The sequence below is a fragment of the Tamandua tetradactyla genome, chromosome 25 (assembly GCF_023851605.1).
Source record: "Tamandua tetradactyla isolate mTamTet1 chromosome 25, mTamTet1.pri, whole genome shotgun sequence".
In the NCBI taxonomy this organism is placed as follows: Eukaryota; Metazoa; Chordata; class Mammalia; order Pilosa; family Myrmecophagidae; genus Tamandua; species Tamandua tetradactyla.
The window spans coordinates 4,224,588-4,251,894 of record NC_135351.1 but is presented as its reverse complement, the minus strand read 5'-3'; the positions used below and the strand labels follow the sequence as shown (position 1 = coordinate 4,251,894).

General features: G+C 39.8%; 1 pseudogene; it reads left to right on the top strand.

Annotated features, from left to right (window-relative positions):
* The first annotated feature begins 306 nt into the window (after positions 1-306).
* Positions 307-27,307, top strand: part of LOC143668752 (thioredoxin-like protein 1 pseudogene) — a 43,016-nt pseudogene continuing 16,015 nt past the window's right edge.

Sequence of the window (27,307 nt, the reverse complement as noted above, 5' to 3'; positions counted from 1 at the left end):
GAGAAGGTCGGGACCGACAAGAGGGATGCTGTGAGAGAGGAAGGATGACATGAGGTAGTATAAGTGGAAGGGAGGACAGTGTGCTATGGTGGAGGGGGAGGAGAAGGATAGTGTGAGATGAAAGAGAGCAAGGGGAAGCACCCTGTGAGATGATTCTGGAGAAATGGTAGGAGCCAAAGTTTACCGAAGGATTGTAAATTCCATATTGGCAGCATATTTCCCTAAAGATAGATGAAAGCCCTTGGTATGTCTTAAGCAGGAGGTCAATATGTTAGGGGTGGAATGCAGGTGGAATGGACAATGATGATGCCGCTGGACCAGGTGAAGGGGTTTGCAGTGGTCCTGAAGAAAGATGTTGGTGGCTTGGTCCAGGGAGATGGTGATGTGAATGGAGACGATTCGGCTTGGTGATGCTGTGGGATTAGGCAGGAGGATATGGTAAGAGTCTAAGATGACTCCTGGGCAGCTCGCCCGTACTTGCCTTGCTGGTGTGCCATTCACCGAGATAATGAAGTAGGCCATCCCCAAGCTTTCAGGCGAAAATCTAGATTTCCATTTTGGACACGGTGAAATCAAACTTCCCTGTATTTTCTTAGAGGAAATTTCAAGCAGATCATGGGGTACACAGGTCATGGGTTGCTAGACCTCAGAGGAGAAGCAGATACACATTTATGAGTCATATAACATGCTAAAAATTAAGCATAAGCAAACTGTTATTACTAACTTCTCTATTTACAAATACAATGCGGGGAGCAAAGTTTAAAGTAATAAAAACATCTGGTTACCTCTCACTGTTATCAATCACTTTTTAACACTCTTGCCTCCCTTTCCTCTCTGCCCTCCAGGCTTGACTACAACACTTCATTATAACTCACTCAGGCCCTATATCTTAAGATGAAATTCTTCTGGGAAATCTTTTTGACTCTGGGGTTCACACAGAAAGATCATTTTCTTAATTCTGGTTGGGACAACTAGAGTTCTTCAATTCAGCAAAAATTATGATATGTTGATCACTTCCGCAGCCTATTGATAAACTAATTCCTCCAAGAACTTGAGCTGCTCTCCATTCAGAGAACTTCTCTTACCTCCTACAGCACTTTGCAGAGGTTGAAGGAGAGAAAATCACTAAAAGGAAGATAATTCCTCTATTGGCTAGCGTAAAAATGTAGTAATCTTCTTTATCCTATAAAATGATAGTTTTCTAGACTCTTGCCTAACTCTTCCAACTTTTCTTGAATCGTCTTCCGCTCCTTAATTGTTAAAAGCTTAAACTATCAGAAGGTCCGATTCTAGTTCTACTTCTTCCTCTTTCTTCATTGATGAGTTCTAAAAATGGGAATACTTCATTGATGAGTTCTATAGAACAATCAGAACACCTGACTTTACAGGATGGTAAAGTATCTATGTATCTACACAAACTCTCTTAGATTTATAACTACAGAAATGTAAAATATTATTATTGCTAAAACTTCCAAAGAACTTTTCCTGTACCTCTCATAGTGCTTTCTTCTGCTTCAAATGGTCTATCTAAAATTCCTTTTTAATGAGCCCTCTTTCTTCTAGCTGGATGGACAAATGCAAGTAGTCAAAGGACTTGAACTGTCCTTGCAACAAGATGTAATGGGAAGGCTGTGGTCTGTGGAGTTTAAGGGAATATGCACTTACATGCACAGGCTGTGTGTCTTGACAAGCTATTTAACCTCTCTGAGCCACACTTTCCTTGCAGTAATCTACTCTTATAAAGTCTTAATATTAGAGGTAAGGCCCATGGCAAAGTGCCTGAAAACAGCAGGCTTTCCTGTAATCCCACTGCCTTTTTTTGTTCTCCTTCTGGTTCTTCTCAAAGTCCCTTCTAACTCCTGTGAGTTTTCATCCCTTAGAGAGAGATGTTTCACAATGCTGGTGACCATGAAGATGGTAAGCAGCCCACGGTGGGTCCTGCTGATGTGTAAGAATTCTGACAGCTGACCACAATTTCTACACTATTGCCTCAAAATGTCCTTGGGGGAATCACTAAACCTGAAAGCCTCCCAAGGCCATTCCAGATTGTAAAAACAAGAAACATTAGAGTTGTGTTTCAGAAAATAATTTCAGAATGTTTTGAACTACTCAGAAATAATCCACCCTCTCTGCTCACCCTCCTCCCTGGCAATGCCAGCAGACTGCATGGCAGGGGGTGGCCATTGTAAACCACCCAGAAGCCCGGGTCTAGGGAAGGGTGGGATGACTGCGCTGAGTCCTACCTGCCTTGTGCTGAGTCACCTGTTTCCTTTCTCCTCCTGGGATGCTCCATCCTTTCTCCTGAAAGCCTTCTCCAGACAGTGTGAACGAGAGACCCCATTCATGAAGCACCCTCTCCATCCTGGTGCTGGCTTAACTCCTTGCTCTTTATGGCTCTCACTCAATGTAAATCTGTATGACCACAGGGGCAGGTCAGTTATTTTTGGAAGGGCATTCCTGTTTTCTTTGGAGAAAGTTCACCATGCTAGAGTGACAGATACTTTTCCCTTTGGTCAAAGAATTTCTTGGGGGCAATCTGGCAATAACCACATTTTTTTGATGATTTTAAGTGTCAGCATGTGAACCATAAGTGGGAACTGAGTTGATGTGTTCCTGCACTCCCAAGAGGGATGAATAAATGAGTCAGCTTGGAGGAAACCAAGGGAAGATGTTAGCACCACCAGAGATGTTGAGTTTCCCTCCTTTGGGTTGTTTACCAGGAGACACAGGGTCCAAGAGAATGTGGACAGTGTAAACTATCCTCATAGCTGGGGATACAAGTCTGAGCTTCCTTCTCTCCCCAGGTAACCTGCTTTGTTGACAGACATTCCCAAGGAAGCATGAGCCAGAAGGACATTCTTCTAAGAACAGAATTCATGCATTTCATGGTCACCAATGCCATCCTCAGCATTCTACCTACTCTTCAATAACAATGAAATCTGCCTTATCGTTGCTGTAAGATGGCAGTTTGTCTTTATGCCATTGATGGAGAACTGTAAATACTTTCGTATCAGAAAAAAAATTGAAACAGCGAACTTGTAGGTCTCCACTAGAGTATCCCTGCCCCATTTCACCGCACCATGTTCCAATTTGATATGAAACATTTGCCAATGCCCTATCTTCATCCACCAAATATGATCTCGGTTGATTTTATTTCCATCTTCTTGCACGTACAGACACACACAGACACACAGAGAGGCTTTCTCTACAGTGAACACTGTAAATTAAGAATGACTCATCCATCAAGAGCAGGAGAAATAAAAGGATAGGTATATCCACGAAGGTGGAGGGCCTGATATTCTTGACACAACTGCCACCAACTTGAATAATAGACGCTTTACTCCTGGAAGTGGTGGAGGTGCTGTTCTCAGGTCCTTTAGCACTAGTACGTCATTCAAACTTCTCAGGAGGCTGCTTCAACTTATTATTTGCTGCTCAAAAATCCTCCAGAAACTATTAGTTTGTATTAAACATAAGGCCACTAAATTCTTTCCTAATGACAGAGGCATTCAAAGTGGCTGGTTTGAAAGACGTGCAACTAATGTTACACTAGGGAGGTTTTCTAAAGAAACTAGAACTGAACGATGCCTTCTGTAAACGTACCTTTCAACCCCCCTAACAGGAGTTGTCTTGGGGGCCACTGGGGGAAAAGTTACACCCGTGAAAGGCAATGATTTTATTTTCCCTCCTGCTCCCAAAATCTTTATAGGACGCCCAGGACTGACCGTTCTACTTATGAAGCATGGCAGTTTAAGGCTATCAATCAACGTAGACAGCAACAAGAGTATATTATATTCACAAACCACCTTTCATCCTCCAAATACTTGGCAGCCGCACAGAAATCATTTCAGCCACCTCTGAAATACACTCTTTCTTCTCATGGCTTGGAAATTCTTGAAGAAACGAATGCTTCCTAACAATACACACCAAGTGAGAAACAGATAAAGGAATCATTTTTACCTATGGAATGGATTATATTTTTATAACCACTTTTTGTTCAGACATTCCAATCTCACAAATAGTGAGAGCAGAGCAAATTGTACCCATGTTAAAGATGAGAACTCTGAGTCTGTATAGGATCAGGATTATAACCCAAATCTCCATCTCTGAACTCAATGCTTATTCAGATACACGAATTTAAAGGTGCCTTCAGACTTTGTTAGCCTGCGATTTCACAGAGAAATGTTGAGTTTTCCTGGGCAGCCCTTGATTCATCCTCTTGCATAAGAAACCACCCCACATTTATGTGCTACAGAGAGTGACAGAGCAAGAGCAGAAGGAAAAGGACTTTCCTCTTCGATCCAGGGCATAAGGCAGACACTGAACACCATCTGCCCACTCGCTGTTCTGTGAGTGGGAAGATTAAGGGAGACATTTTAACATCTCACCTTCCCTTGGGAAAGTAATAACCAATACTAACATTCCCACATCCTCACGACCCTCTGATGAGATGGACACTATCAGATAGGCACTATTAGAAACGAAAAAACGTGAGCCACAGGGAGGCAAGGTGGTTCAATGGTGTGTACCTGATAGACCAAGTGGCCTCAGAGCAGACTCTTACCCACTGCCTTTCCCTCCAAAGATCTGTGTCACCGTGCAGGCTGCTTTCCTAAGCAGTTGAAATGCTCCACCCATGTAATAATAAGACCATGTTCTATTCATCCTCCCCAACATATTCTCGTTCTTTGTGCAAGCATTGAGGCAGGTAGTTTTCACATTGCTACTTTTAGGGCTTTCTACCCCGGGAAAATGAGGAAAAGAATGTTGTGCATTTGTGCATACGTGAAACAGAGTACAGATGGGTCTCAGTGAGGAGCTAAAAGTGTCATGATCTGGTATCCACAGCAGGTCATAGATTATTCTACTTTATGGGATGTTTCAGCTCTGGTCTAATGATAGCAGAGGTAGAGGCAGGCAGAGCCATGGCGAGACTTGGAATGCTTGTTCTAACCTTCTCATCACTTTGTCTGGCTAACACCAGCTCATCCTTTGAGTCTCAACTCAAACATCTCTTCCTCTAGATAAGCTTCCAGACTCTGGAGGCCAAGACACCCCCTAGTCACAAGGCAACAACATATAAGACCGTTGGAAACAAAGAGAAGTGGGGAAATGTGTGAGAAGTTCAGAGATATGTAGGATGGTTGATTGGATGTGGGGAATCCCTCAGAAGGGGCTAGAAGACACTCACTTTTACAATCCTGGAGGCTGTCAGAGTTTCTAGCATTGTAAATATGAGGGATTAGATGAATGCATGGACAGATGTGAATGAAGCTTTCAATGCCTATCACACAATATTTTGCATATATAGTGATACTAAACTTTGAGGCATCAAGAGCCTGGGTTTCTTTTTACCCCTGTGTCAATTTCTGGCCAGTAAAGTGAAGGGTGGAGATTGCATAACACGGGAACAAACTGGGCCCCCAGGTCCTTCTGTATTCAAATAGAAATGGCCAAGCTTCTTCCCACATCCTGTGGGAAGTCTAGGGCCATACCCAAGATTTCTGCAAACTCCCTGGAGGTAACATTCCCATGATCACCCCTCATTCCAATTTCCTGTTCCTGAGACCTCTTGATCTCACTCACAGCTTGCCTCCTGGGACTGCTTCCTCCCCTCTGCTCTATGTCAACTCCAATCTGGACCACAGCCCCTCTCTTGGTTTCTCCCAACTCCACTCTCAAGCCAATGAGTATATAAGACACTTTCACTAGAAACGGAAGAATATGGGGATGGCAAGCATCCAACACAGGACAGCAGATAACTCAAGATGAAAAATCAGACATCGCCCTGCCATACCTGCTCCCATGAGTTTCTCAGTGGCCACATTTCTCCCCCTCACAGAGATCACCGTTCAACAACACGGTGGGGGCGGGGGGATAGGACACTCTCTTCCTACATTCAGCCACTTCTCTCTTTTGTGTGTTGCTGTAGTTGCTGCAGTTTCTACCCTTGTGTTCCTGTTCTTCCTAAAACAAAGCTGTTTCTTCATCTCTTTGTCATCTCCCAGCCTGCATCTGCCATATCTCTAGCTTCATAAACAGACATGCCCATTTGGAAATATGCCAGAGCCAAGCCAGTCTTCTCCAAGAGAGGGATTTGGCAGTCGGTTCTTGAAGCTACTCTTTTCCCCTAGCCCTTCCCAGGAAAAGTTTTGATGGCCCTGGTAGAGAAGTAGGAAGATAAGTAAGAGGAATTGGGTTATGGATCAGGATGAGATGTGGCCTGTTGCAGACTGGCACATAGCTGAAATGGTAGCAAATGCCCTTCTGTTTGGGACATAAAACATCACTAAACACTCATAGGTGATGAGCCTAAAATGTAAACAACAACCTGGCCAGCCCTCCAGCCTCCCTTGCAGAACCATAGGGGAGCAGGCACCACGCAAGCACAACAGACAGGGCGGTCAGATCTGAGCCAGGCCTCAGCATCCTCATCTGTGCTTCATGATGGATCACTGGGTGGACGGAGGGAGAAGGGGGTGTGGCAAAATGTAGGGACCATCAGAGCCATGGGTGGCTCCCCTTTGCACTGGACTCTTCTGTTATTGCAGAAGACATAAAAGTACACAAAGATCATGGGAGCCCAACCTCTGTACCCAACTCACTTCCATTTTCTCTCCTCACCACTTGAGTAATCATACAGATCACATTTCACCAGTCTTTCAATCTACTGGACACTATTGATGGCTTTTGGAGATTGAATCATGTCTTCCCACCCCCCAACCCCCCACTTCTTAAAGATATCTTTAAATATCTTTAAGAAAATCTTGCGTTCTATTTGACTTGTCTTTTATAATATTTGTCCATTCTTCTAAAGGATTATTAACCTTTTTATTATCAATTGGTAGAGTTTTTTATATACTAGGAAGATTGCCCTGTTCTACGATGACTTATGAGTTTGTTTCCAAGTTCATCATTTGTCCTTTATGTGATTATGGTGAGATCTTCTTTTGTCAGGCAGACATTAAATTTTTTATATTTTTTATATAAAAAAAAAATAAATATACACATTTATTTTAAATATATTTAAAATATATATTTTAAATATATTTTAAAATATATATATGTATTTTAAAAGCCATACTGAAGTCCTAACCCCCAGTCCTGTGGAGTGAATCCCTTTGTCAATGGGACCTTTGAAGATATTTTTAGAAGTTAAGGTGTGGCCCAAACTAAAGAACATGGGCCTTGATCCAAAATGGCTGACTCCTTATAAGCAAAGGAAATTGAACATTTCTACCAAAAAAGTAGAGACAGAGAGAGGGGCCAAGATGGCAGCTTAGTAAGGTACGCACGTCTTAGTTCCTCCTCCAGAGCAACTACTAGGTGACCAGAAACAGTGCAGAACAGCTCCCAGGGCCACAGAAGGGACCGGACACACAGTGTACCCCAGTCTGGGCTGGCTAGACCGACTGCGAGACTCCGCTGCGGTGAGCTCTCCAAGCGGCGCGCGATTCCCCGGGCCATGGCGGCTGGCGGCCGGCGGCCGGTGCCCCTCCCTCCCTCCTTCCCAGACTGGCTTAGAGTCTCGGAGAGGCAAGTTCTCCAAGCCACAGTGGCCGGCGGCCGGCACCCCTCTCTCGCGGGCGGCTTCCCGGACCGGCTACGAGTCTCAGATCAGCAAGTTCCCCAAGCCGCGGCGGCCAGCGGCCGGCGCCCCTCTCCCACAGGCAGCTGCCCGGAGGGAGAGGAGGGAGTCTCTGAACACTGGCAAGGACTGGGTCCAACAAAACACCAATAGTGGCATTAATAAAGGAGCCACAACATCTTTTGCTGGTGGGACCCGCAGATAGACAAGCGCCACATACTGGGCAGGATAAAAAAAAACAGTCCAGAGACTTCACAGGAAAATCTTTCAACCTGCTGAGTCTCACACTCAGGGAAATCTGATTAAATGTCCAAACGCCAGCAAAAAATAACAAATCACACCAGGAAAATTGAAGATATGGCCTAGTCAAAGGAACAAACCAATAGTTCAAATGAGATACAGGAGCTGAGACAACTAATTCTGAATATACGAACAGAAATGGAAAACCTCTTCAAAAACCAAATCAATAAATTGAGGGAGGACAGAGGGCAAGGGATGAACAAAAAGAAGAAATGGAAAGTCTGAAAAAACAAATCACAGAACTTATGGGAATGAAAGATACAGTAGAAGAGATGAAAAAAACAATGGAAACCTACAATGGTAGATTTCAAGAGAGTGAGGTTAGAATTAGTGAACTGGAGGATGGAACATCTGAATTCCAAAAACAAACAGAAACTATCGGGAAAAGAATGGAAAATTTTGAGCAGGGGCTCAGGGAATTGAATGATAATATGAAGTGCACAAATATACGTGTTGTGGGTATCCCAGAAGGAGAAGAGAAGGGAAAAGGAGGAGAAAAACTAATGGAAGAAATTATCACTGAAAATTTCCCAACTCTTATGAAAGACCTAAAATTACAGATCCAAGAAGTACAGTGACCCCAAAGAGAATAGATCCAAATAGGCGTTCTCCAAGACACTTACTAGTTAGAATGTCAGAGGTCAAAGAGAAAGAGAGGATCTTGAAAGCAGCAAGAGAAAAACAATCCATCACATACAAGGGAAACCCAATAAGACTATGTGTACATCTCTCAGCAGAAACTATGGAGGCAAGAAGACAGTGGGATGATATATTTAAATTACTAAAAGAGAAAAACTGCCAACCAAGACTTCTATATCCAGCAAAATTGTCCTTCAAAAATGAGGGAGAAATTAAAACATTTTCAGACAAAAAGTCACTGAGAGAATTTGTGACCAAGAGACCAGCTCTGCAAGAAATACTAAAGGGAGCACTAGAGTCAGATACAAAAAGACAGAACAGAGAGGTATGGAGAAGAGTGTAGAAAGAAGGAAAATTAGATATGATATATATAATACAAAAGGCAAAATGGTAGAGGAAAGTATTACCCAAACAGTAATAACACTAAATGTTAATGGACTGAATTCCCCAATCAAAAGACATAGACTGGCAGAATGGATTAAAAAACAGGATTCTTCTATATGCTGTCTACAGGAAACACATCTTAGACCCAAAGATAAACATAGGTTGAAAGTGAAAGGTTGGGAAAAGATATTTCATGCAAATAACAACCAGAAAAGAGCAGGAGTACCTATACTAATAGCCAACAAATTAGACTTCAAATGTAAAACAGTTAAAAGAGACAAAGAAGGACACTATCTACTAATAAAAGGAACAATTAAACAAGAAGACATAACAATCATAAATATTTATGCACCAAGCCGGAATGCCCCTAAATATGTGAGGAATACACTGCAAACACTGAAAAGGGAAATAGACAAATATACCATAATAGTTGGAGACTTCAATTCACCACTCTCATCAATGGACAGAACATCTAGACAGATGATCAATAAAGAAACAGAGAATTTGAATACTACAATAAATGAGCTAAACTTAACAGACATTTATAGGACATTGCACCCCACAACAGCAGGATACACCTTTTTCTCAAGTGCTCATGGATCATTCTCAAAGATAGACCATATGCTGGGTCACAAAGCAAGTCTCAACAAATTTAAAAAGATTGAAATCATACACAACACTTTCTCAGATCATAAAGGAATGAAGTTGGAAATCAATAATAGGCAGAGTGCCAGAAAATTCACAAATACGTGGAGGCTCAACAACACACTCTTAAACAACGAGTGGGTCAAGGAAGAAATTACAAGAGAAATTAGTAAACATCAAGAGGCAAATGAAAATGAAAACACAACATATCAAAACCTATGGGATGCAGCAAAGGCTGTGCTAAGAGGGAAATTTATTGCCCTAAATGCCTATATCAAAAAAGAAGAAAGGGCAAAAATTCAGGAATTAACTGTCCACTTGGAAGAACTGGAGAAAGAACAGCAAACTAACCCCAAAGCAAGCAAAAGGAAAGAAATAACAAAGATTAGAGCAGAAATAAATGAAATTGAGAACATGAAAACAATAGAGAAAATCAATAAGACCAGAAGTTGGTTCTATGAGAAAATCAACAAGATTGATGGGCCCTTAGCAAGATTAACAAAAAGAAGAAGAGAGAGGACGCAAACAAATAAAATCAGAAATGGAAGAGGAGACATAACCACTGACTTCACAGAGATAAAGGAGGTAATAACAGGATACTATGAACAACTTTACGCTAATAAATACAACAATGTAGATGAAATGGACAAGTTCCTAGAAAGACATGAACAACCAACTTTGACTCCAGAAGACATAGATGACCTCAACAAACCAATCACAAGTAAAGAAATTGAATCAGTCATTCAAAAGCTTCCCAAAAAGAAAAGTCCAGGATCAGACGGCTTCACATGTGAATTCTATCAAACATTCCAGAAAGAATTAGTACCAACTCTCCTCAAACTCTTCAAAAAAATTGAAGTGGAGGGAAAGCTGCCTAATTCATTCTATGAAGCCAACATCACTCTCATACCAAAACCAGGCAAAGATATTACAAAAAAAGAAAACTACAGACCAATCTCTCTAATGAATACAGATGCAAAAATCCTCAATAAAATTCTAGCAAATAGAATCCAGCAACACATTAAAAGAATTATACATTATGACCAAGTAGGATTCATCCCAGGTATGCAAGGATGGTTCAACATAAGAAAATCAATTAATGTAATACACCATATCAACAAATCAAAGCAGAAAAATCACATGATCATCTCAATTGATGCAGAGAAGGCATTTGACAAGATTCAACATCCTTTCCTGTTGAAAACACTTCAAAGGATAGAAATACAAGGGAACTTCCTTAAAATGATAGAGGGAATATATGAAAAACCCACAGCTAATATCATCCTCAATGGGGAAAAATTGAAAACTTCTCCCCTAAGATCAGGAACAAGACAAGGATGTCCATTATCACCACTGTTATTCAACATCATTTTGGAGGTTCTAGCCAGAGCAATTAGACAAGAAAAAGAAATACAAGGCATCAAAATTGGAAAGGAAGAAGTAAAACTATCACTGTTTGCAGATGATATGATACTATATGTCAAAAACCCTGAAAAATCCACAACAAAACTACTAGAGCAAATAAATGAGTACAGCAAAGCAGCAGGTTACAAGATCAACATTCAAAAATCTGTAGTGTTTCTATACACTAGCAATGAACAAGCTGAGGGGGAAATCAAGAAACGAATTCCATTTACAATTGCAACTAAAAGAATAAAATACCTAGGAATAAATTTAACTAAAGAGACAAAAGACCTATACAAAGAAAACTACAAAAAACTGTTAAAAGAAATCACAGAAGACCTAAATAGATGGAAGGGCATACCGTGTTCATGGATTGGAAGACTAAATATAGTTAAGATGTCAATTCTACCGAAATTGATTTACAGATTCAACGCAATACCAATCAAAATCCCAACAACTTATTTTTCAGAAATAGAAAAACCAATAAGCAAATTTATCTGGAAGGGCAGGGTGCCCCAAATTGCTAAAAGTATCTTGAGGAAAAACAACGAAGCTGGAGGTCTCATGCTGCCTGACTTTAAGGCATATTATGAAGCCACAGTGGTCAAAACAGCATGGTACTGGCATAAAGATTGATATTATCAACCAATGGAATTGAATATAGTGCTCAGATATAGACCCTCTTATCTATGGACATTTGATCTTTGATAAGGCAGTCAAGCCAGCTCACCTGGGACAGAACAGTCTCTTCAATAAATGGTGCCTAGAGAACTAGATATCCATATGCAAAAGAACCTATACAAAAGTTAACTATACAAAAGTTAACTCAAAATGGATCAAAGATCTAAACATTAGGTCTAAGACCATAAAACAGTTAGAGGAAAATGTAGGGAGATATCTTATGAATCTTACAATTGGAGGCGGTTTTATGGATCTTAAACCTAAAGCAAGAGCACTGAAGAAAGAAAGAAAGAAACGGGAGCTCCTCAAAATTAAACACTTTTGTGCATCAAAGAACTTCATCAAGAAAGTAGAAAGACAGCCTACACAATGGGAGACAATATTTGGAAATGACATATCAGATAAAGCTCTAGTATCCAGAATTTATAAAGAGATTGTTCAACTCAACAACAAAAAGACAGCCAATCCAATTACAAAATGGGAAAAAGACTTGAACAGACACCTCTCACAAGAGGAAATACAAATGGCCAAAAGGCACATGAAGAGATGCTCAATGTCCCTGGCCATTAGAGAAATGCAAATCAAAACCACAATGAGATATCATCTCACACCCACCAGAATGGCCATTATCAACAAAACAGAAAATGACAAGTGCTGGAGAGGATGCGGAGAAAGAGGCACATTTATCCACTGTTGGTGGGAATGTCAAATGGTGCAACCACTGTGGAAGGCAGTTTGGCGGTTCCTCAAAAAGCTGAATATAGAATTGCCATACGACCCAGCAATACCATTGCTAGGTATCTACTCAGAGGACTTAAGGGCAAAGACACAAACGGACATTTGCACACCAATGTTTATAGCAGCGTTATTTACAATTGCAAAGAGATGGAAACAGCCAAAATGTCCATCAACAGACGAGTGACTAAACAAACTGTGGTATATACATACGATGGAATATTATGCAGCTTTAAGACAGGATAAACTTATGAAGCATGTAATAACATGGATGGACCTAGAGAACATTATGCTGAGTGAGTCTAGCCAAAAACTAAAGGACAAATACTGTATGGTCCCACTGATGTGAACCAACATTCGAGAATAAACTTGGAATATGTCATTGGTAACAGAGACCATCAGGAGATAGAAATAGGGTAAGATAATGGGTAATTGGAGCTGAAGGGATACAGACTGTGCAACAAGACTGGATACAAAAACTCAGAAATGGACAGCACAATACTACCTAATTGTAATGTAATTATGTTAAAACACTGAATGAAGCTGCATCTGAGGTATAGTTTTCTTTTGATTTTTTTTATTTGTTCTCTCTATTATCGTTTTATTTCTTTTTCTGTTGTCTTTCTATTTCTTTTTCTAAATCGATGCAAATGTACTAAGAAATGATGAATATGCATCTATGTGATGATATTAAGAATTACTGATTGTATATGTAGAATGGAATGATTTCTAAATGTTGTGTTAGTTAATTTTTTTATGTAATAATAAAAAAAGTAGAGACAGATAAATAGAACCTAGAGGGAGAGAGACCCTGCCATGTGATGGAGGACAGGATTTGGAGAAGGCAAGACCTTACCAACACGTGATTTTGGACTTGTAGCCGCTGAAACCATGAGACAATATATTCTTGTTTAAGCTCACCAGTGTGTGGTGTCAAAGCAACCCTGGCAAACTAAGACAATGGCCTAACCTGTGTCCAAAATGCAACTCTTTTCCTTCCTTACAAAATCCCACTTTCCTTTGGTTTCCACCTCTCCCATACTCACTTCGGCTCCTGCCCCAGTAGAGTCCGATTAATTACACGTCATGGTGATTTCTCCATTCCACTTGAAAGCGATAGGTAAAAGAGGGGAGCCTGCGGGCTGGACATCTTTGAGACATCTCCTTTTTCCTCAGGTGGGGATTGGGTCTGCATGGGGTGCTGAGCTGTGGAGCCCTCTCACAGCCAGCCAGTGGGCAGCTGGACAGACAAGTAGAGGGCACCTGGATCCCAGCGATAGTGTCAGGCTGCTGTTAATCAAAATACATTCTTTTATGGCAGAAGCCAGTTTGAGCCAGGGCTTTGTTATTTATCCAAGAAAGTAACTTAACTAATACACCCAGAGCACGAGAAATGCTTCTGCAAAGCATGTGTTAGATTATACCAGTCTTCTCCCCAGGAGAAGTGAGAACATTTTGGGATTGTCACAATAATTGATGGGGGCAGGGGGCACTCCAAGTATGTAATGGGTGGGAGCCAGGAAGATCTGATGTCCTGCAATGCATAGGCCATTCCACAACATCATTATTTCCATTCTGCAACACTCTAAATAGTCCTCATGGACGGTCTCATGGGTGAGATGCCTCTTTATAACTTTATATGTGCCTATAGTCCAGCGCCAATCTACATATAAACCCAATGTGGTTTTGCACAGGTTTAATATATATACTATGTATATTGGGGGACATTTTTTTCTTTTATTGTTTAGAACTACAAACGAGACTGGAACACTTTTGGAAAAATACCTCACAGATTGTAAAACTGCTTGTTCTCCTTGAGCTCTAAACACAGTCCATTCAATCGTATTAGTATTTGCACTGCTGCATTCCCGACACTTCTCTACATAAGTCCACCCAACTGACTTCTTCACTGCTTCCTGGTACGTAATTGTTTGAGTGCTTAGTTGAAATATATCTTATAATGAGATCATTATTTTAATTTTTAATCTATGTTTGTAGGTGAGTTATATTATCAATGAAACTGTTCCATGGGTTGTTATAGAATAAGTTATTTTTATAATGGAATGACTATGGTGATATATATATATATATATATATAACTGATCAAATTGTACACTTAAAATATATATTATTTAGTGTACTTCTACTATACTTCAATAAACATGGAGTAAAAATGGATATTGAGCCTGACAGAGTTGAAAGCAATTAGATTGGACAATCCATGAAGTCTTTTTCCAAGTTCTAAAATTTCACAAAACCACTTTACTATTGTCTGATGAACCTCAGGTCACAACTATAAATAGGTAACACCTCCCAGAGATTGAGATAGCCATAGAGGGCAAACGTCGATCCCTTTTGGTTTGATCTTTTACGAAAGTAAAAGAAGACACTCGATAAGCATTGACTGACTCGGGAGACTCATTCTTCCACTGTGTGTAGCTGATGCTAACTGACCATTCTCACATTTTGCGAAAGATAATTCTTGGAGAATGTGAATGTGAAAACCACTTTCAGATCCTTCCCTCTGCTCCCACCCCCAAATCTGATTCCAATTATTTTATAAACTCGGTTACCCTTCTGTTTAGTGATTGGTACTTAGTGCCGCATAGACCCTGAGCCAGCGGAATGCTGGAGCTGCTCATGCCAATTTCTGAGAGGCCCTTATGTGCTTCTTCTTCCCAGCTCCCTGTTGAGTGTCCTTATGTTGGTATCTTGGAATCAGCCATGGTGGAAAATTGGCAAATGCTACAGCCTAGAGCTTTTGATTCCCAGAAAGTTGATTGTTACCTGCCCAGAACCAAGAGAAGACATCCTCTTCATTTAGATGAGCCCAGACATTACATATTAAAGTATAGAGGGTGGTAGATTCTTGTTCCTTAAACCTCAGATAAAATGTAATTTCATTTCGAATATTAGCATCTGCTTCTTTGCTATCAGAAGACTGAGTTATATATACTGAGACCTTGACCTTTCCTAGAAGTCATTCAAAGATCTCTAGATGGTGGGTGAAAAGGTGGCTTTAGAATAGGTGGGCAGTAGGGAGTGGAAATGGGGCCAAATGTGTGTGTTTGTGTGTTTGTGTGGGTGGAAGCTGGCTAGGAATCAAAGCTAACAAACTTTGGCTCCAACTAGCAGTTCTGACATAAGTGGTATGATTGCTGGAAGGTCATTAGTGTACTCTTACCAAATGGGGTTTGGCAATGGGCTTGTTTTCCATTGGCATGGGGGAAGTGAGAAAGGAACTGCCAACAAGTTCTTAGCCAATCAGATAACAATCAGCATGCTCCACTGAACTGGGTGCCTACACAGCCATTTCCGTTAACACCTGGAAGAATCCAGTACTCAGGTGGGAAATGGATGAAAGGATTCAGAGTTGGGGAAAAACTTGTTAAGCAGCTGGGCTTTGAGCTCACAGAGAGACTCAGATGGCAGTCCCAGGAGATGAGGTAAACCCACATGTAGTGAGATTAGATGAGTGTGCCCTGAGGGCATAAACCACACTGGTAAATATAGACATACATATCTGATCTGTCCTCCTGATGCAAGCAGGAATGCATGAGAACTTTCCACCAACTGGGCTGTGGCCAGGTCCTACCCTCAGGTTCTCCTCTGCTCCTTTCTTCTATCACTTCTGTTTTACTATCTCTTCACTTCCCCTTAGGAAAGATTTATTCAACACAAATACTTCCTGCTTAGTGCAAGATGCCCTCTTGCTGTCTCCCTATTACACATTAAAACTCACTCCTGAAACATATGGATTAAAAATAAATAAGTAATAGGAGGAACAAATGTTAAAATAAATTTAATAGATTGAAATGCTGGTGATCAATGAAAGGGAGGGGTAAGGGGTATGGTATGTATGAGTTATTTTTTTCTTTTTATTTCTTTTCTGAATTGATGCAGATGTTCTAAGAAATGATCATGATGATGAATACACAACTGTGATGATATTGTGAGTTATTGATTAGATTCCAAGAATGGAATGATCGTATGATAAGAATGTTCAAGTTTGTATGTTGTTATGTTTAAAAAAATTTTTTTAATTAAAAAGCAAAACAAAATTTAAAAACTCACTCTTAGGAAAGGACGTCAGGTCAGCCATTGTCTCCTCTCCCCTTCTCAAGCTGAACGTATCAGAAGAGACGTTCCTCTAACACACCACAGCACCACGGAGCCCATAGCACAAGCGTGTTATTCATTCATTTCCTGGGAGGATCTGAGTTACTGTTCATCAGCGTGGTTGAGTTTTGCTTCCTCTGCCCACCTGTGGAGTTGACATATCCCTACTGTGAGGAATTTTCTGGTGACTTTGTGGCTACAATCAATTGGCTCCCAACAGAATGAAGCACTCCTCTGAGTCTGATTTCTGTTCATTGGGAGCTCATTGTCTTTTTTTCTGAGTGGTTAGGATTGGAAGCCACAGGGAGGTGTTCCTGCTGGAGAGTGTTTCACTCAAAAGACACTGGAGGTATAAAAAAAAAAAGAGAGAGAGGAAGTAGCCAATGCAAAAAAAAAAAGTAAAAATCGACAAATATTTGGACAATTTCTGCTTAGAAAAATTCACTTGGAATAGAAAATCAGAGGCATCTCTTCAGACGTTGCATGTGGGCACGTCAGACAGCAATGCAGGGAGACAATGGATAGATCTCCTGATTGATGTGGAAGAAGTCATCTGTATTTGCAATCAGCCCAAGACAGTGATGAGCTGGGGATGACAATTGAATGTTTCTGAGCAGAAGGAACTGTTTGCCAACTAAGGGGCTAGAAATTCTCCATATACCTCCACTTGAAGCACATACCCTCTGGTGAATTTCAGAAACTTTTGTTTTCATCCCTACAGCCCTTGAGATTTGTATGATGTTGTTTAGTCAAGATTTTGGAGGAGCACCTAATATTATTTGGTTTGATGGAGGGAAGCATGTTATAGTGAAAAACAGAATCCCCAGACTGGCCATTTTTTAGATAAAAATAAGGTCTCAACAAATTCCAGAACTAGAAATCATACTGGCTAGTTTTGTTTTGTTTTGTCATGTATATATATATATATGCAATTTTTTTAGAAAAGTAAAATCATCATGACTCTCATACAAATATAAAATGAACACATTGAAGATTTCACTTATATCGTTAACCAACAAGGGAACCAGTAAGATGTTACTTATGACCAGTTCAAAATAGAACTCAAAACCCACAAACTAATGCATGTACACACACATGGGCAATTAGGAATGTTGAAATGAACTTACAAATGCAAAACTGGTCACTATCCACAGGACGATAATTAACTTCATCTCCCTCGGACACAATTCATTTGCATTTCTATGGTGAAGAATCATTCCCACTAATATGCAACTTCTTCAATTTACAGAAACCTAAAATAGTTCAAAGACAATGAAAATGAGAGATAACTCATAAGAGTTTGCTACAAAGGATACCTTTTGGCCCATTTTGAACTTTTCACAAATTTCCCAGTGTACATGTATGTGTGTATGTGTAATTTTAGTTATATCTATGTATCTATGTATGAAAAAGACTTATTTTTAAAATAAGAAAGAACTCTTATTTTTTACTAATTATTTTACTAATTCCCTAATTTTTGTTTTATACATGTAAACACAAAGAAACCCTGTTCATATAAATAAGTAGATGGTAAGCAAAGGATTTTTTGAAGCAATGTCACTCAACTCTTTGAACTTCCTAGGAGTTATATGACAAAAATATCACATAATGAACAGTAATCAAAAAGTACTTTTAATGATCCAAACTAATTATTGAAAGAATTAGAGACAATCTGATTTGTTGCCATCATTAGAGTCATTTACTTTCTCAACACAAATAAATTGGGCCTTTGTTGCCCCAAGGACTTGCACACCCAAAAGCAATGCATCATGATAATATGAGCTGGAAGCTCATCTTTCATTTGTAAACTAGGAGAAGGGTAATTGAGAAAGAGGAGGAGGAAAAGAAAATTGGCATTACCTGCCATCATTTTCAGGAAAATCCATTTAGGAGAGAGTACATATGGAAGTTGGGGATTTGGAAATCAATTATCTTAAAATTATCCTTAACAAACCTTTGTGCACCCAGGGGTATGCTTGCCCTGTTTAGAAGAACAAATTTTGGCAACATTCTAAAGGCTACTTGGTAGAGCTCCATTCATTCATTTTCTTAATGGCAGGAAGAAACAGTGAAAATCACTCAACGTCCCCTAGCCCTTCCTGAAATTTCCAAAATCTAGTCATGCACAGGACAGAAATGTGCCCAGAGACACAGATTTCTACCTTTTTCTCTCGGAAATATGGTGCTGAATGTGCTTTCTTTTGTTTTTTATTAATTTTATTATTATTTAACAATTATATAATCCTGCTTATAAAATCTTAAATAGTGTAGATAAGACTCAAGAGTTCGACTGGCGCTTCAATTCTCATCTCTTCTCCAGGGGTTTCCTCTGTTAAAGCAATGATGTGTATTCTTTCAGGGACTTTTCTCTATGCCTTTACATATGTATATTCAATATTATTAATATCATTATTATTTGTATTAGTTTTATCTTATGTATTATTATGCACCGATTTTCACTTACAGAGTATTCTATAGAATGGATCTACTAAAGTTTTTTTTCTTTAATTATTTATAGACATTCATTTTTTCCCTTTTAATTTTTATATACTTCTAATGCCAAGGACTGTCTCATTCAACAAAACTCAGAACACAGCCTGGCATGTGACAAATACTATATAACTATTGCTTTTGTATTTCGGTTACATCTTAATCTATATGGAATTAATTGTAATGGGTGTAAGTTAGAGATCTAATTTTATTTCATTTTTTTCTTTATAGTCAATTGCTCCAACATCACTTATTGAATAATTCATACTTTCCATGGTGGTTTGAAATGAACTCTTTATCACATACTAAATTCCCGCATACACGAACTCTTATTACTCTACTCTTTCTATTGTTTCAGGAATCTATTCACCTACCCCTGTAAAACTAAAACTGCAATTTCTGAATTATTAGAGCTTTCCAGTGTGTTTTTTTATCTGGTTGGGCAAGGCTCCTCAACCCTGTATTTATTTTGAAAGTTATTTAGGTTATCTTTGTGCATTTACTATCCCACACTAATTTTAGAACCAGCATGTTAAATTTCATGAAAGGTCCTGTTTGGATTTAGAGTGACTTCCATGAATTCAAAATTATTTGAGAATTGAGAATCTTTACATTATTGAGTCTTTCCATCTATGACCATAATATATACCTTTACTTACTAAAGTCTTCTTTTATGTCCTTCAGTGAGATTATCTCCAAAAAGCTCTTGTGCTTTTTTATTTTGGATAATTTTATTCTTGTAAACTTGGTAGTCTTTGATACTATAGAAAATGAGTTTTTAAAATTATGTTTTCTCATAGAGGTTCATTCATATTTTAAAACTTCAACTTCTGTGTGAGACTAAAGCAAGAAATGTTTGTTTAGTACAAAATTTATATTTTGACTAGTGCATTTCCTCATGTAACTTATATGGACAGTTTAATTGAACACCATAAGTACATAGAACTTTGAATAGGGCATGAGATGTTGTTGGTTTATCCAGGTTAGTGTGATGCCCTGATAAATCCCAGAGTGATTTGAACAGTGAATAAAGAAGAATTTGCAAAGTCCCCTTGGGGGAATGGTGAGAAAGGGGGAAAATTCAAATTCCCTATTTGGACAATTCCTGATATTCTCACAAGCAGTGAGGACAACCAAATCAATATGCCTAGCCCTCAATCTAGGGGTTTGTTCATATGAAACATCCCCACAAAGGATAGGCCAAGCCTTTTTTAAATTAGGCCTAAGAGTCACCCCCAGAGAACCTCTTTTGTTGCTCAGATGTGGCCTCTCTCTCTCTCTCTCTCTCTCTCTCTCAGCCAACACGGCAAACAAACTCACTGCCCTCCCCCTCTCTAAGTGGAACATGACTCCCAGGGGTGTAAACTTCCTTGGCAACATGGAACAGAAATCCTAGAATGAGCTGGGACTCATCATCAAGGGATTGAGAAAACCTTCTTGACCAAAAGGGAGAAGAGAGAAATGAGACAAAATAAAGTGTCAGTGGTTGAGAGATTTCAAACAGAGTCGGCAGGATATCCTGGAGGATATTCTTACACATTATATAGATATCCCCATTTTAGTCTAGGGTGTATTACAGAGGCTAGTGGGACATACCTGAAACTGTAGAGCTGTGTTCCAGTAGCTATGTTTCTTGAAGATGATTGTATAATGATATAGCTTTCACAATGTGTCTGTGTGATTGTGAAAACCTTGTGTCCGATAGTCCTTTCATCTTATGGTATGGACAGATGAGTAAAAAGTATGGATAAAAAAATAAACAAATAATAGGAGGAACACATGTCAAAATAAATTGAATAGATTGAAATACTAGTGATCAATGAAAGGGAGTGATAAGGAGTATAGAAAAAGTAGGGGGAACAAAGGTTAAAATATATTGGGTAGATGGAAATACTAGTGGTCAATGAGAGGGAGGGGTAAGGGGTAAGGTATGTATGAGTTTTTTCTTTTTCTTTTTATTTCTTTTTCTGGAGTGATGCAAATGTTCTGAGAAATTATTATGGTGATGAATATACAACTATGTGATGATATTGTGAGTCACTGATTGTACACCAAGTATGGAATGTTCATATGTTAAGAATGTTTGTGTGTTGTTTTGTCAAAAACTACTTTTTAATTATGTTTTCTCATTGTTATTGCAGATATAGAGTAAAAATATAGATTATGCTATGTGCTGTAATATTGTTTAATTTCCCAGCTGTGAAAACAAATACCATACAAAGGGTTGGCTTAACAGTAGGAATTTATTGGTTTCAATTTCAGTGGTTAAGAAGGTTTACTTCCTGCTAGGGTCCATATCTTCTGGCTGGTATCAATCTTGAGGTTCCTTGACTTTCCCATTACAAGGCAATGCACATGGTGACATCGTTTCCTTTCTCTTCTGGGTTCCACTTACTTCTGGCTTCTTCCCATGGCTTCTCTTCTGTGCCCTCTTTTGCTTAGAAGAGTTTGGCCATATTGGATGAAGACCCACCCTCATTCAGGTTGGGTCCATCTTAACTGGTAGCATCTTCAAAGGTCCTATGTACAAATGGGCTCGCACTCACAGGGCCAGGGCTTGGGATCTGAACATGCCTTTAGTGGGAGACATGATTCAATTCCCAAGAAATATTTAGATAACTTGATGAACTCTTTCATTCATTCTACTGTTTTGTCATAGATTCTCTTGGTTTTTCTGAATTTGCAAATAATTACAGTTTTATCTCTTATTTTAATTTTTCTTTTCCTTGGAATTAGTCAGCTCCTTGAGGACAGATCCAGTGGTGTTTTTTTTTTTTTTTATATCTCCCAGTGTCGGTACGTGGTAGAATATTTACAATTAGCAGAGAAATGAAAAAGTAAATACGTGCCCAGAGCAGATTTACTTCAAAACTAACAGAGTTTACCTTCAGAAACTTTTGCTGCATTGGCCCTTTCCCAGGTCTTGGGAAGTACCCACTTGAGACTCTGGTTTTTAGGTGGGCCCCTACCAAGGTGCTTATATGCTCATATGTAATAAAATTTGTAAAATGAATTTATTTTAACAGCAATTAACAATGGGCCTTACCCATTCTGATTTCCCATCCACCATACTTTCCCTTCTGTAGGGTGGATTGGAGTGGCCACATGCCACTCGGGATCCAGGTAGGAAAAGTTGAATTGGAAATACTGTTAGTTTGGATTTAACAGGATAAAAGTATACGATTTCCAGGCACTGTTCTGTACTGTTGAATTATTGCTCATCAGCTTGATGTAGGGATGGCATCAGGATTGTCCCTATAGCATACTGTGTGTACTCACAGCATAAGACTTGGAAGATGCAGGGTTGGACACAAGAACATATCTTATAGAACCCAGCTGGAGGAAGTGGAGAGGTATCTACTTTTGGAGTGGTATCTAGATCCTTTTTCTGGGGTATCTAGATCAAAAAGCTGGCCTATGGAAAATTCCTTCAGTCATCAGCAATGTAAAATTGTATGCATTGTATTGGCAACCTCACTATGCTTACTACTTTTTTGTTGGAAGTGGTATATTTGATAAAATTTAAGTAACTCTTTACTGTAATTTAGAAAGGTTTTTTGAAACATTTTAATAAACAAATGAGAAATTAGAGAATTATATGAAGTGCAGCTTCTTTTCTCAAACTTTAATTTGTTAAAGAATTGAGAGAAAAATCCACATTCAAATAAACAGAATATGAATGAAAGTGAAGAGAATATGCAGCAGAATCAATAGAAATTATTCTGATGTAGAGAATTGAATTTTGACAAAAAAAAGTATGGATAGTCCCAGAAGCAGTAGTTTATCAAAAAGGAAGAGATAACATCTGAGTAGATATATGAATTAAGCTTTTAGAGTATTTGAAAATCTGATCAATAGAGATGCAAGAATCATATGACCACATTGGGAAAAGATCTAAATGTCATGCTGATTTGATACAAAATAGTTACTTCAATAAAAATAGCATAAAACTCACAGCAGGTTGCTACAACAAGCCATTGATGAAAGCAGTCAATGATTGTCATCAGTTCAAAGAACATCCATGATTAGTGCAAGAAAAACCAAAGTGCCCTGAGATCTTACATTTCCTATATGATAGATGTTACCCAAATTTTGACAACAATCCTAAAAATTTACATAATATGACCAATAATGAGTTGAAAATGAAAGCTATTTTTCTAAACTTTCAATAATGAGAATTAAATTTTAATCAACCATGCTAGAAGAAAGTCTGAATTATTTTTCTATAATCCCTATAGAAAACTATACTAAATAATTAGGAAGAGGCAATTCAAAGAGAATGCAGCCCAACCATGTAGGGAAAAAATAGTGTTTTAGGGATGTGTCAGGGTGTTAATAAATAATAAATATTTGTCTAGATTTTGTGATGTTTAAAGCAAGTCAGGTTCTTAAAATTTGTCACTTGTTTGGAAAGTTCTTTATCACATTGCTTCAAATATTCCTTTTGCATAGTCTCTCTCCTCTACTGCTCATAGTAAGCTCTGTTTCTTACCCTCTTTTCTGCATTTTTTAATCATTTATCTTAATATGCTTTATCCTGAATATTTTCTTCTGACCTAAATTCTAGATCACTAACTCTCTCTACAGTTGTGACTAATCTGCTATTAAATCCATCCATTGAGTTCTTAATTTGGGTTACTGGATTTTCCGATTGGGAATTTTGCTTTTGTAACATGCTACAGTATCCTGTGGTGGTTAATTTTATGCATCAATTTAGCTAAGTTACAGTGTCCAGTAGCTTGATCAAATGCTGGCCTAGCTGTTATGTTGTAGGTATTTCATAGATGGGATTAGCATCTACAGTCAGTTGACTTGAAGTGAAGGAGATCACCCTCTGCAATGTGAGCAGACCTCATCCTATCAGTTCAAAGCCTTAAAAGTAAGAGCTGAGGGTTTCAAGAATCAGAAGGAAGTCTGCTTCAAGACTACACTCTCCCCTCTGCCCTGGCCTCCCCTGCAGATTGGGACTACAGACTTCAACATCACTCCTTCCATAATTTCCAGCCTCCGACCTGCCCTATGGAATTCAGACTTGCCCCCTCCACAATCATGTGAGTCAATTTCCTCTAACAAACGTCCTTATATATATATATATATATACGTATTATGTGTATCCCCTATTGGTTCTATTTCTCTGGAGAACCCTAATAAACCCCCATGTCAGTTTCTACCAAAATTCTTAACATTGTCTTCTATCTACTTGAATGTAATAAAGTTAGTTAAATGAACTTTGTTTTTATTACTTCTATTAAAATGTATAATTCCAATATCTGGAGTCTATGTGCATCTGCTGCTATCATTGGTTTTGGCTGATGTTCGTCCATGCTGTCTTGTTTCCAAAGAGCCTGGTTATTTTTTATTGGATGCCGTAATCCAAAATCGTTTAGTGAAATAATTTGAGACTTAGGCACTAACAAGATTGAAGAGAAGTCCTGGTCCAGGATCCCAAAGAGAGAACTGAGCCCAGCATTTGGGGCACATTGACCCCCTTGGGGCATTTGCCTGTTCCTGAAGGAAGGGCTGGATGATGACATTGACAGCCTCGTGGGGCTGGGGACAAGTTTGGGGTCCAGAGCCTGCCATGATGTGTGTGTGTAGGTGTGTACTTCTGGGGAAGGGTCCTGGTGAGTCTCACAATTAGCAGACAGCCAAAGCAAGTGGAGAGTGTGGATTAAATCTAGTCCGGGTTTGATGTTTATACTTGCGTGGTTCACCACCACTTCCAGGCACAATTGAGTCATTGCCTGCCACCCTGGTGTAGGTCTGGTTCACATCCCACTCACTCATCCAGCCTGGGGCTGGAAGATGCAGCGTCACACATCACATCATGGTCTGAGTGTGTCCTGCAGTGCCAGGGCTGAAGAGTGTGGGGAGGAGCAGAAAAGCAAGGCTGGAAAAATACAGAGCCAGAAGCCAGGCTGGGGAAAGGTTTCCCAAATTTTACAGCTTATACATGAAAGAAATCTGATAGCTGTTAGCCAAGATTGGGCAGTGGTAAAATGTACCCGATGTTATCAATAAGAAAAATTTTTAAACAATCAATAAGAAAATTTAATCAATAGCGCTAGAGGAAAGACTGAGTTTTCTCACTACTCTCTCTATAAAAGGGCCATTGCCAAATTGTCTTATGAAAAGGCAGCCACGTTGCAATGGAACCATAGTGAGTGAGGTGGCCATGCATTCTTCCAGAGCATGGTGGAGGTGGTGGAGTTGGGGTGCAGTGGATGGAGCCCATAGAAGGGCAGGGGCAGGGAGACCCAACCTGTCCCTCAACTCGGGGTGACTGCAAAATGTCACCGTAGCTCAGAGTTCTAGAGGAACCACCTGGGGCCACCACAGTGCCTGCACCCTACACTTCCTCTTCCCTTTCTCCCCACTTCTTCCCCATTGTAAATGTTAATCTTGAGAGGACTCCCCAGTAAACTTCTCATGCACTAATCTCTCTCTGGGGTTTTTCTCCCCAGGAACACCAAACAGTAGCACTGGGCTTTAGAGCTGGGACCTTAGGCCATTCCCAGAGGTTCTAGTCATGCAAGTTGGATTCCTCAAGGTTACCATTAGCAGCACAAATGACTAACTTACAACAATGAGCATTTGCTGCAGAGGAATATGGGAATGAACAGTAGGAGGTGAACGAGGCTCAGGGGCAGCAGCCTGCTGAGTCAACGCTGTAATGGGTTGAATCATGTCCCCCCAAAATGTGTTCAAGTTCTAACCCCTACTACCAGGACCTATGAATGGGGCCTTCTTTGGAAATGGGATCATTACAGATGGAATTAGTTTGATTAAAATGATATTAATCCAATAAGACTGGTATCCTTCTAAGAAAGGGAGACAGAAACAAAGACAGAAGAAGGCAGTGTGACAATGGGGGAGGTACAGATTGAAGTGATGCATCTACAAGCCACAAAAAGCCAAAGGTTGCCCACAAACACCAGAGGCAGGAAAAGATTCTCCTCTATAGCTTTCAGAGGGAGCCCAGTCCTGTCTACCCCTTGATTTATAACTCCTGGCCTCCAGAACTATGAGACAATAAATTTCTGTTGTTTTAAGCCATCCAGTTTCTGGTATTTTATTACAGAAGCCCTAGGAAATTAAGATAAGTACCCATGCAAACTTTATACGCTGGCAGGACGGTGAAGCAGCATTGTTCAAGACAACCAACAAATGTGTCCATCCCGTCGTTCCCTGGAATTTACACCTACTACAGAGAAGGTTTAGACTGCATTGTGTGAGCATTTTCTGCACACCAGCCCCAGGACACAGTTGAAGTTGCATCCAGCATGTGCCTTTGTCTGAGAGGTGCCCTGGCCACAGCAAAAAAAACAGGGAAAATCCATGGGGGCCCTTTCATAGAGGGGGGCTGTATGCCTGGTGACACCTAGGATTTTTAGACTGTGATTTCATCCCATCCAGTACACATGAACAACAGGCTCTGCAACATGGCAGTTTGAGTCCTTGGTTCTCAAAGTGCTCTGAACCAACAGCGAGTGCCTCACCTGGCACCAGCAACAGATGTGCATTCTCAGGCCCTCCTCCAGACCTGTCAGTCAGAAACTCCAGGCATAGGGCTCAGCAATCTGACTTTGGACAAGACTCCCAAGTGATTCTCATGCATGCTAGCATTTGAAAAACTCTGGTATAGAGCAGGGTCAGGTCAACTCTTCCTCGAAACAGCTAGCTAGCAAATACTTTAAGCTTTTTGGGCCAGATGGTCTCTGTCACAGTTACTCACCTGGGTTGCAATAGCACAAAAGCAGTCAAAGACAAGATGAAAATTGTAGACAATATGTAAATGGCTGGACATGGCTGTATTCCCATAAAACTTTATTTGTGGATAATTGTATTAGTTTGTTCATGCTGCCAGAAAGTAATATACCAGAAATGGAACAGCTTTTAAAAATTGAATTTATTGGGCAGTGTGAAGGTGGCACTTAGCTCAGTGGCAGAATTCTCGCCTGCCATGTTGGAAACCTGGGTTTGATTCCCGATGCCTGCTCATACCAAAAAAAAAAAAAAAAAGTTGAATTTATTAATTACAAATTTACAGTTCTAAGGCCATGAAAATACCCAAATTAAGGCACCAACAAGAGGTTACCTTCACTCAAGAAAGGATGATGCCACCCAGAACACTTCTATCAACTGAGAAGGCATGTGGCTGGCATCTTCTGTTCCCTGTCTTCTAGGGTCCATTGCTTTAAGCCTGTGTTCCTGTGGAGGATTCTCACTTAGGTTCCCCGGGGCTAAATTTCATCTCTTGGCTTCCCTTGGCTCTCTCCAGGTTCTGACTTGCTTAGCATCTCATGGAAAGGCACATGGTGA